The sequence below is a fragment of the Lutra lutra genome, chromosome 7 (assembly GCF_902655055.1).
Source record: "Lutra lutra chromosome 7, mLutLut1.2, whole genome shotgun sequence".
In the NCBI taxonomy this organism is placed as follows: domain Eukaryota; kingdom Metazoa; phylum Chordata; class Mammalia; order Carnivora; family Mustelidae; genus Lutra; species Lutra lutra.
Genome location: NC_062284.1, coordinates 46013818 through 46026393, shown reverse-complemented (window position 1 = coordinate 46026393; position 12576 = coordinate 46013818). Strand labels below are relative to the sequence as shown.

At 41.7% G+C, this 12576-nt stretch overlaps 1 pseudogene; it reads left to right on the top strand.

Annotated features, from left to right (window-relative positions):
• The first annotated feature begins 6392 nt into the window (after nucleotides 1–6392).
• LOC125104387 (prefoldin subunit 5-like) overlaps nucleotides 6393–12576 on the top strand; it is a 30658-nt pseudogene continuing 24474 nt past the window's right edge.

The window sequence follows — 12576 nt, the reverse complement described above, 5'->3', positions numbered from 1 at the left end:
GCCACACTGAAGAAGGTAGGAAGTGCAGATACATGGTGCTGCAGAGGGGAGGGAACCAGAAAAGGGAGAGAGAGAGAGAGGAGCGCACAGGGGAACACACAGGAGAATGTTTTTCATAGCCAATGGCTTGGACAGCACAAAGGGCTGAAATTTCTGATTTCTTGCCACAGCGGGGCTCAAATCCTGAAGTTTTTTTTTGTTTTGTTTTGTCTTGTTTTTAAAGGTTTTATTTATTTATTTGACAGAGAGAGAGCAAGCCCAAGCAGGGAGCAAGCCAGGCAGAGGGAGAAGGAGAAGCAGACCCTACGATGAGCAGGGAGCACAACATGGGGCTTGATCCCGGCACTCTCGGATCATGACCTGAGCTGAAGGCAGACGCTAAAGCAACTGAGCAGCCAGATGTCCCAATCCTGAAGTTTTTTAAAGTACGGGCAGGCTTGGCTGGGCTCCTGTGTGAAGGCATCTGGGCTTCTCCAGGAGAGAAGGCAGGCAAACAACCTAGGGGCAGAGCAATTTGAAGAGCACCAGGGACACCCGGCGGGGGTGGGGGGGGAATTATTTGCTGTTCTAGGAACATGCCCATAAGAGGCAGTGTTCAGAGAGAGAGACCAGGAACAAAGGAGCTGGCTAGTGCCATTTCCTTCCCCTGCTGCTCAGCATAAACGCAGAGCCACCTGCACCTGTGGGAAACAGCATAGACACTGGCTGCCTAACTTGCTTATGCCAAATCCCACCCCTGCTGTGCTCTGGCAGGACTGCCCTTTTCATTCAGACTTGCCTTAGTCCCAGCCCAGCAGGCCCCTTCCCCCAAAAGACCAGGACAAACCCCTGTCCACACCACATCTCCCAACCAGAATTCTTCAGGGCCTCAGTTCTGGTGGAGGTGGTGACAGGTCTCATTTCACAAGCAGGCCAGAACACACCTAGTTAAAACCCACCCCATTTAGGCCAGGAACCAACTGCAGCCAAGTAGAGCCTTGGCAGATGATGGCCTGAAAGATAGAGCAGTCAAAACACAACAGCAGATCACATACAACACACACCAGAGACACTCCCTGAAGCACCAGGCCCTGGGCACTACATGATCCCTTCCTCATAAAGTTATTACTTTCAGGAGCAGGAGATACAACTGGCTTTTTTAACACAGAGAGGAAGGCAGAGTTAGACCAAATGCCAAGGTGGAAGAATTTATCCCAAATGAAAGAAAAAGAGAGGCACCTGGGTGGTTCAGTGGGTTAAAGCCTCTGTCTTCAGCTCAGTGACAAAGAAGACAAAATAATGGAAAATAATGAAGCTGAACAAAAGAGAGAATTAGGGGATATGAAAATAGACTTAGGGAACTCAGTAATTCCATCAAACATAGTAATGTTCATATTATAGGCATCCCAGAACAAGAAGGGAGAAAAGGAGGCAGAAAATTTATCTGAAGAAATAATAGCTGAAAAATTCCCTCATCTGGGGAGGGAAACAGATATCCAGATCCAGGAGGCACAAAGAACTGCATCAAAATCAACAAAAGCAGACCCACACCAAGACATATTATCATTAAACTGGCAAAATAGAGTGATTAGGAAAAAAAAATCTTAAAGGCAACAAGACAAAAGAAGACAGTCACTTTAAAGGGAAAACCCATAAGGTAGGAGATTTTTCAGTAGAAATTCTTTAATCCAGAAGAAAGTGGCATAATATATTCAAAGTGCTGAGTGGGAAAAATCTGCAGCCAAGATTACTCTATCCAACAAGGCTAACATTCAAAGTAGAAGGAGAAATAACAAGTTTCACAGATAAACAAAAAATTAACGGAGTTCATGACCATGAAAACAGGCTTGCAAGAAATACTAAAGGGGACTCTATGAATGGAAAAGAAGGACCAAAAGTGACAGTATGAAGGTAGGAAACACAAAGGCAGTAAGAATGAATATTTCTATTAAAAAATCAGTCAAGGAACTCATTTGTAAAAAGGATGTAAAATATATCTAAAACATGGAGAGGACAGGAGTAAAGAACGTGTGCAAGCTTAAATCACATCAACATAATACAGACTGCTGTATGTAGAAGATGTTACATACAAACCTAATGGTAACCACAAATGGAAAACTACAAATAAATATGCAAAGAATAAAGAGAAAGTAATCCAAATATATCACTAAAGAGAACCAGCAAACCATGAAAGAAAGATATAAAAGGATCAGAGAAAATCTCTGGAAACAATCACAAAAGAAGTAATAAAATGGCAATAAATACTTATCTATCAATAACTACCTTTTTAAAATCAATAATTCGAGCGCCTGGGTGGCTCAGTGGGTTAAGCCTCTGCCTTCAGCTCAGCTCATGATCCCAGGGTCCTGGGATCAAGCCCCGCATCGGGCTCTCTGCTCAGTGGGAAGCCTGCTTCCCCCTCTCTCTCTGCCTGCTTCTCTGCCTACTTGTGATCTCTCTCTCTGTGTCAAAAAAATAAAAATCTTTAAAAATAAAAAAAATAAATAAAATTAATAAAATCAATAATTCTTGAATGTAAATGGACTAGATGCCCTAATCAAAAGAGAATGTCAGGACACATTTAAAAAAAAAAAAAAAATATATATATATATATATATATATATATATATATATATATATATATATATGCTGTTTACAAGAGACTCATTTTAGACCTAAAGACACATGCAGGTTGAAAATGAAGGGATGGAGAAACATCTACCATGCTAATGGATGTTAAAAGAAAGCTGGAGTAGCAATACTTGTACTGGACAAAATAGACCTTAAAACAAAGACTGTAAAAAGGCACAAAGAAAGACACTACATAATAATAAAGGGGACAATCCAACAAGAAAATCTAACAATTATAAATATTCGTGTGCCCAACATGGGGGCACCCAAATACATAAAACAATTAATAACAAGCATAAAGGAACTAATCGATAATAATACAATAACAGTAGGGGACTTTAACACCCCACTTACATTAATGGGCAACCACCTAAACAGAAAATCAACAAGGAAACAATGGCTTTGAATGACACACTAGACCAGGTGGATTTAACAGATATATTCAGAACATTCCATCCTGAAACAGAATACTTGATTCTTTTCAAGTGCACACAGAACATTCTCCAAAACAGATAATATATTAGGCCACAAAACAGGCCTCAACAAATTCAAGAAAACCAAAGTCAAACCATGCACCTTTTTTGACCACAATGATATAAAAGTAGAAGTCAACCACAATAAAAAATCTGGAAAGACCACAAATGCATCAAGGTTAAATAACATGAAAACAATGAATGGGTCAATTAGGAAATAAAAGAAGAAATTTAAAAAATACATGGAAATAAATGAAAATGAAAACACAAATAAAGCCTTAGGATGCAACAAAAGTGTTTTTGTTATTGTTGTTGTTTGAGAGAGAGAACACGTGAGCCAGTGGGGTGGTTGCGGAGAGGGATGGAGGGAGAGGGAGAGAATCGCAAGCAGGTTCCACATTCAGTGCAGGCCCCACATGGGGTTCAATTTCACAAACCTGAGATCATGGCCTGAGACAAAATCAAGAGTTGGATTCTGGGCGCCTGGGTGGCTCAGTAGGTTAAGCCGCTGCCTTCGGCTCAGGTCATGATCTCAGGGTCCTGGGATCGAGTCCCGCATCGGGCTCTCTGCTCAGCAGGGAGCCTGCTTCCCTCTCTCTCTCTCTCTCTCTCTGCCTGCCTCTCTGTCTACTTGTGATCTCTCTCTGTCAAATAAATAAATAAAATCTTTAAAAAAAAAAAAAAAGAGTTGGATTCTTAGCTGATTCAGCTACCCAGGCGCCCCCACAAAAGTGGTTCTAAGAAGGAAGTATATAGTAATACAGACCTACCTCAAGAAGCCAAACAAATCTCACATAAACAACCTAACCTTCTACCTAAAAAAGCTAGGAAAATCACAACAAACAGAGCCTAAAGCCAGCAGAAGGAAAGAAATAATAAAGATTAGAGCAGAAATAAATGATTTAGAAACTGAAAAAGCACAGGAACAGGGGAGCCTGGCAGGCTCAGTTGATAGAGCAGGCAACTCTTGCCCTTGGGGTCATGAGTTCAAGACCCATGTTGGGCACAGAGGCTACAGATATACAAACATACACAACAAGAATAAACAATAGAAGAGATCAATTAAACTAGGAGGTTGTTCTTTGAAAAAAAATTAATAAAATTGAAAAACATTAAGCAGACCTATCAGAAAGAAAAGAGAAAGACCTTTTAAATAAATAAAATCACAAATGAAAGAGGAGAAATAACAACCAGCACCACAGAAATACAAACAGTTATAAGAAATTATTATGAAAAACTATATGCCAACAAATTGGACAACACAGAAGAAATGGATAAATTCCTAAAAACATATAAATTACCAAAACTGAAATAGAAAATTTGAATAGACTGATAACTAGCAGAAATTGAATCAGTAACCAAAAACTCCCAACAAACAAAAGTCCAGGACCATGGGGCACCTGGCTAGCTCAGTCAGTTACAGCATGCAACTCTTGATCTTGGGGTTGTAAGTTTGAGCCTTACTTTGGCTGTAGAGATTACTTAAAAATAAAATCTTGGGGCACCTGGGTGGCTCAGTGGGTTAAAGCCTCTGCTTTCGGCTCAGGTCATGATCTCAGGGTCCTGGGATCGAGCCCCGCATCGGGCTCTCTGCTCAGCAGGGAGCCTGCCTTCCCCCTCTCTCTCTGCCTGACTCTCTGCCTACTTGTGATTTCTGTCAAATAAATTTAAAAAAATTTTTAAAAAGCAAAATCTTTAGGGTGCCTGAGTGGCTCAGTCAGTTAAGCATCTGCATTTGGCTAACTAAGGTCATGATCCTAGAGTCCTGGAATTGAGTTCTTCATCAGGCTCCCTGCTCAGTGGGGAGCCTGCTTCTCTCTCTCCCACTCCCCCACTTGTGCTAACTCTCTGTGTCAAATAAATAAACTCTTGAAAAATAAAATACAATCTTTAATAAATAAATAATAAAATAAAACTAGGAAGAACAAATTTCGGGCATCTGACTCAGTTGTAAAAGTGTGTGAATCTTGATCTTGGGGTCAAGAGAGTACATCCAAAAAAAAAAAAAAATCCAGGATTAGATGGTTTCATGGCAAATTCTACCAAACATTTAAAGAAGAATTAATACCTATTCTTAAATTATTCCAAAAAATAGAAAAGGAAGGAAAACTCCCAAATTCATTCTATGAGGCCAGCATGACCCTGATACCAAAATCAGATAAAGACGCCACAAAAAAAAAAGAAAAAGAAAAGAACTACAGACCAATATCTCTGAGGAACATAGATGCAAAAATCCTCAACAAAATACTAGCAAACTGAATCCAATAATTCATTAAAAACACCAGTCACCATGACCAAGTGGGATTTATTCTTGGGATGCCAGGTGGTTCAATATTTGCAAATCAATCAACATAATATATCACATCAATAGGAGAAAGGATAAGAAATGATGCTCATTTCATGGGGCTTGGGTGGCTCAGCTGGTAAATGTCCAGCTCTTGTTTCGGTTCAGGTCATGATCTCGAGGTCATGAGATTGAACCCTGCATCAGGCTCTGCACTGTTCTCTCCCTCTGCCCCTCTCCCCACTCATGCATGCACACTTTCTCTAAAATAAATAAATAAATCTTAAAAAAAAAAAAAAGAACTATGTGATCATTTCAACAGATGCAGAAAAAACATTTGACAAAATACAATATCCATTCCCGGTAAAAACCCTCAACAAAGTAGGTTACCTTAACATAATAAAGGCCATATGTGAAAAACCCACAACTAATATCATTCTATATGGGGGGAAAGATGAGAGTTTTCTTCTTTGGTGAGGAACAAAACAGGATGTCCACTCTCACCACTTTCATTCAACATAGTAATGGAACTCCTAGCCACAGCAATCAGACAACGAAAAGTAATATAGGCATCCAAATCTGCAGGAAGAAATAAAACTTTCACTATTTGCAGATGACATGATACTCTATATAGAAAACCTGAAGGACTCCACCAAAAAACTTCTAGAACTGAAACACAAATTCAGTAAAGTTGCAGAATACAAAATCAATGTACAGAAATCTGCAGCATTTAAGATTTATTCATTTCAGAGAGAGAGCACATTGTGGGGAGGGGCACAGGAAGAGAGAGAGAAGCTCAAGCAGACTCCCCGCTGAATGCAGAGCCCAATGTGGGGCTCGATCTCACCACCCTGAGATCAGACCTGAGCTGAAACCAAGGGTCACATGTCCAACTGACAGTACCACCCAAGTGCTGCTCTGTTGCATTTCTGTACTAATAACCAAGCAGCAGAACAAGAGATTAAGCAATCAATCCCATTACAGCTGCACCAAAAAAATAAATAAGATAGTCAGTCCTCCTACCCAAAATGGGGCAGTCAGTTAACATCACCAAACCAATCTTGCCACAGCTAGAGATGCTCAAGAATGAGCCAAAACAGGAAGTGGAGTTCTTGTCCACGTCCATTGTCAGGTCATGGGGTACAGACCAAGTACATAGAAGCCAGGGACTGTGAATGTGCTGAAGAACAAGGGGAAAGCATCATTCATCCCACTGACAAGTTCTATGTGTGTCCCTGGGAAGCTACATGATGTGGAACGTGTACTCATTTATGGACTAGGCTACTATGTAGAAAAGACACCTGAGGATGCCAAGGACTTTTGTGAGAGGAAGACAGACTTCCTCGGCAAGCAAATGGAGAAAATCTAGCCAGCTCTGCAGGAGAAGCAAGCCGTGAAACAGGCTGTCATGGAGATTAGGAGCCAGAAGATTCAGCAGCTCACAGACCTGGGGGCAACTCAGGCTACTGCCAAGGCCCAAGACCTTGTTTTTGATTTCTCTTTTTTCAAATAAATAAACAAAATCTTTTTATTACTATTATTATTATTATTTTTATTTGACAGACAAAGATCACAAGCAGGCAGAGAGGCAGGCAGAGAGGGTGGGGGGGAAGCAGGCTCCCCTCTGAGCAGAGAGCCCAACGTGGAGCTTGATCCCAGGACCCTGGGATCATGACCTGAGCCAAAGGCAGAGGCTTTAACCCACTGAGCCACCCAGGCACCTCTAGCCAAAGCAACCTTGAAAAAGCAAAGCAAAGTTGGACACATCACAATTTCAGACTTCAAGTTATATTACAAAGCTGCAGTTTTCAAAGCAGTATGGTACTAGCATAAGAACAGATCAACAGTACAGAATAGAACTCAGAAATGAACCCACAGTTATATGGTCAATGAAGCTTAGAAAAAGTGGGAGAGAATATCTAATGGGAAAAAGACAGTCTCTTCAACAAATGGTGTTGGGAAAACTGGACAGCAACATGCAGAAGAATGAAAGTTAATGAAAGGAGAATGAAAATACTCTCTTTCACCATACGCAAAAGTAAACTCAACATGGATTAAAGTCCTAAATGTGAGACTTGAAATCATAAAAGTTCTTGAAGAAAGCACAGGCAGTAATTTCTCTGACATCAGCTGCAGCAACTTTTTTTCTAGATAGGTCTCCTGGGGCAAGGGAAACAAAAGCCAAAACAATCTACTGGGACTACATCAAAATAAGAAACTTCTGCACAGCAAAGGAAACACTCAACAAAACTGAGAGGCAACCTACTGGTGGGAGAAAGATATTCGCAAATGACATCTGATAAAGGGTAGTATCCAAAATATATAAAAGACCTATAAAAACTCAACATCCAGGGTGCCTGGGTGGCTCAGTTGGTTAAATGGCTGCCTTTAGCTCAGGTCATGATGCCAGGGTCCTGGGATCCAGCCCTGCTTGGGCTTCCCTCTCGGCAGGGAATCTGCTTCTCCATCTGCCCCTCCTCCTGCTCATGTGCTCTCATTCTCTCATCCTCTCTCTCAAATTAATAAAATCTTAAAAAAAAAAAACACCTCAATACCCAAAAAACAAATAATCCAATTAAAAAATGGGCAGAAAGGGGCACCTGGGTGGCTCAGAGGGTTAAGCCTCTGCCTTCGGCTCAGGTTATGATCTCAGGGTCCTGGGGGTGGAGTCCTGCATCGGGCTCTCTGCTCAGCAGGGAGCCTGCTTCCCTTCCTCTCTCTCTGCCTTCCTCTCTGCCTACTTGTGATCTCTGTCTGTCAAATAAATAAATAAAATCTTTTAAAAAATAATAAAAAATGGGCAGAAGAAATGAACAGACATTTCTCCAAAGGTGACATCCAAATGACCAACAGACACATGAAAAAATGCTCAACATCAGTCATCATCAGGGAAATACAAATCAAAACTACAATGAGTGCTCACCTCACACCTGTCAGAATAACTAAAGCCAACAACACAGAAACAACAGATGCTAGAGAGGATGTGGAGAAAGGGGAATCCTCTTGCACTGCTGATGGGAATGCAGACTGGTGCAGCCACCGTGGAAAACAGTATGGAGTTTCCTCAAAAAGTTAAAAATAGAGCTACCCTATGATCAGAAATCACAATACTAGGTATTTACCAAAGAACACAAAGATACAATTCAAAGGGATACATGTACCCCTGTGTTGATGGCAGCATTATTTACAATAGCCAAATTATGGAAATAGCCCAAGTGTCCATGGACAAATGAATGGATAAAGAAAAAATGTGGTGGGTAGACACACACACACAAGAATATTATTCAGGAGCGCCTGGGCGGCTCAGTGGGTTAAAGCCTCTGCCTTCGGCTTGGGTCATGATCCCAGGGTCCTGGGATTGAGCCCCACATTGGGCTCTCTGCTCTGTGGAGAGCCTGCTTCCTCCTCTCTCTCTCTGCCTACTTGTGATCTCTGTCAAGTAAATAAAATATTTAAAAAAAAAAAGAATATCATTCAGCCATAAAGAGGAATGAAATCTTGCCACTTGCAATGACATGGAAGGAGCTAGAGTGTATTATGCTATGTGAAATAAGTCAGAGAAAGACAAATACCATATGATTTCACTCACATGTGGAATTTAAGAAACAAAACAAATGAGCGAAGGAAAAAAAAAGAGAGCGAGTGAGAGAAAGGCAAACCAAGAAATAAACTCTTAACTATAGAGAACTGATGGTTACCAGGGGAGGTGAGGAGGGGTGGGGGTGGGTTAAGTAGGTGATGGGGATTAAGGAGGACACTTGTGATGAGCACTGGCTGATGTATGGAAGTCTGAATCACTATTTGTAGAGCTGAAACTAATATGACACTGTATGTTAACTGGAATTTTTTAAAAAGATTATTTATTTGAGAGAGAGAGAGAGAGAGTAGATGAGCAGCAGCAAGCAGCGGGAGGAGCAGAGGGAGAGAATCTCAAGCAGACTCCCCACTGATCGTAGAGCCCGATATGGGGCTCCATCCCAGGAACCTGACATCATGACCCGAGCCAAAACCAAGAGTTGGATGCTTAACCAAATGAGCCACCCAGGTGCTCCAACTAACTGGAACTTAAATAAGAACTTTGAAAAAATGCCCCAAATAAATATCTCCTAATGGCTGAATACATCTGTTAAAAGAGAGAGAGAGAGAGAAAGGATCAGAAAGTCCCCTGCATCCCCACAGAAGGTAAAGTGCCCTTGAGAAAATGAAGAGGCTCCATTGACAGGAAAGGGGCTCCCCTAGACAACAGTCCCAATGTCCTGGAAAGGGAGTGTAATTTGAATTCCTATGTGTTCTGGAGACCCTTTAGGACTTTCTTAGAAAGGCTGAATGCTACAGGGATCTTGTAGGGAGTCCTTTGTAAGGAGAGGCAGCCAGCGCTTGCTGGTGGGGGATCCCAAGTAGGGCTGGGGCCAAGGTTCTGGGCCGTGAGGGGACTTTCCCCCCAGTGGGGCTGATTCAGACACTGAGGAAAGAGAAGTGAGTGCCTGGGCTTGCTTTCTCAGCTCTGTGCTAGGCTAAGCACAAGGGAGTGATCTCTTCACCCTCTGAAGACCTAAATTGAGGTGTCCTCACTAACCGGAGGGCCCCATCCTTGGCCTCATTGAGGCGCTGTTTGCACCGTGACACGGGTGGCTAGAGCAGTACCCACAGTTCTGGCTGCAGGGACTGGCTGGGCAACGGGGTTTCTTCAGTGTGGAAGGCACAAGTTACCTCAAGCCTCCAGTATGGAGCAGATGCTGGGGGGTGTGTGCGCGCGTGTGTTTGTGTCTTATCTGCCTCTGCCTTTTTAGAGAAGGTCCTATCTGTCCTGAAGACACAGGGAGGAGCTCTGCAGGGAGCCTCTGTGTTACTGGCTAGTTTGGGAAGATTAGAGCAACGCTTTATTTTACACATCACTTTTAAACATTTTCCTTTTCTATCATCCTTTCATCTGCTTCTCACCAAACCCTGTGAGGCAGGCAGGGAGAAACATCTGTTTCCTCACAGAGAAGACTGGCTCCTCTTGAGACCACTTAATGGAAGACAGTCTTCCTCCTGCTGCTTCCTTCCACATTTCCTGGGAAGTACTATTCCACGGCTCAGGCCAGGGAATACAAGAAAAGATGAGGTGGAGACTGTTAGAAGCTTCTAGTCTGGGAGGAAAAATAAAATAAGAATAAAATCAAGTGGGACATGAGAAACTAGGTATAGTAACAAAGCATCACTGTAATAGACCATTTTCTTTTCCAAATGAATTTTTATTGTTTTTTGTTATTTAATATTTATTTATTTATTTGAGAGAGAGAGAGAGAGAAGGGGAAAGGGCAGAGGGAGAGGGAGAGAGAATCTGAAGCAGACTCCACACTGAGCACAGAGCCTGACACAGGGCTCGATCTCAAGGAACCAAGATCATGACCTCGGCCAAAATCAAGAGTCAGATGCGGGGGTGCCTAGGTGGCTCAGTTGTTGAGCATCTGCCTTTGGCTCAGGTCATGATCCCAGGGTTGTGGGATGGAGCCCCGCATCGGGCTTCCTGCTCAGTGGGGAGCCTGCTTCTCCTTCTCCTACTCCCCCTGCTTGTGTTCCCTCTGTCAAATACATAAAATCTTTAAAAAAAAAAAAAATAGAGGCTTAACCAACTGAGCCACCCAGGTTCCCCCAAAATGAATTTTTAAGTCACCTTGCTGAATGCCACAAGAATTTCTCTTAAAACAATAGACAAACTACCAAAAAAGTATAGAATAGTATACTTAAGATATAACCAGAAAATAGTGGGGTGATAAAAGATACACTAGAGAGGATCATTAAACTCCAACTTTGGTTCTTTGGGGAAAAAAACTAATAAAATTGACAACTTCTGACAAGATTTATAAAGTCAAAAAAGAAGATGGTATAAATAAATAATATTGGGAATGAAAAAAGGACACTACAACAGAGCAGAGTCAAATGATAGAGAATATGAACTGTGTGCCAATAAATTTTAAAACTGCAGAAAACGTTCATATATATTATACATATATAACATATAAAACCTAGATATAACTTAGATATAAGTATATAACATATATATACATATATATACATATGTATGTGTACATGTATACATACATATGTGTCAATATATAACTTAAAAGTGACTCATGAAGAAATAGAAAACCTGGGACGCCTGGGTGGCTCGGTTGGTTGGGCTGCTGCCTTCGGCTTGGGTCATGATCCTGGCGTCCTGGGATCGAGTCCCACGTCGGGCTCCTTGCTCGGCGGGAACCTGCTTCTCCATCTGCCTCTGCCTGCCACTCTGTCTGCCTGTGCTCACTCTGACAAATAAATAAATAAAATCTTAAAAAAAAAAAAGAAATAGAAAACCTGAAAGTCATAAAAAGACAAGTCATAAAAGACAAGAATCGCTAACAAAACATCAGGACTTGATGGCTTTGCTGGCAAATATTTAAGTAACATCTAGATCATTCCAGCCTGATACAAAATCATTAGGAGGTTTAAAAAAAAAAAAAAAAAGAGCGATGGTGGAGAAAAAAAATACTTTCCAGCTCATTAGAAGTTTCTATATCCTTGATAATAAAACAAGACAAGGAGAGAACAATAAAGTAATATTTTCACTGGCAAATCCCACTAGAGAAATTAAAAAGTCTAAAAAAAAAGTCTAATAACAGTGTCAACAAACTGAGTCCAAGAATGTTTAAAAAATACAATGTGATCGGGGCACCTGGGTGGCTCAGTGGGTTAAAGCCTCTGCCTTCGGCTCAGGTCATGATCCCAGGGTCCTGGGATCGAGTCCCACATCAGGCTCTCTGCTCAGCAGGGAGCCTGCTTCCCTTCCTCTCTCTCTGCCTGCCTTTCTGCCTACTTGTGATCTCTGTCTGTCAAATAAATAAATAAAATCTTAAAAAAAAATACAATGTGATCAAGTTGGGTTTTTCAGTGACTTGAGTATTTGTGTGCCCCCTAAAATTCCTTTGTGAGGGACATCATCATTAAGCATCATTGGGTGGCTTCATCATTAAGCATCTGCCTTCAGCTCAGGTCATGATCCCAGGGTCCTGGCTGGGCGGGGAGCCTGCTTCTCCCTCTGCCTCTCCCCCTGCTTCTGCTCTCCCACTCTCACTCACTCGCTCTCAAATAAATAAATAAAAATCCATTAAAAAATAAAGAAAAAAAATGCCAGCTGTCTGCAACCTGGGGGAGGGGCAAGGCCAGCAGCTATCATTTGGCAAC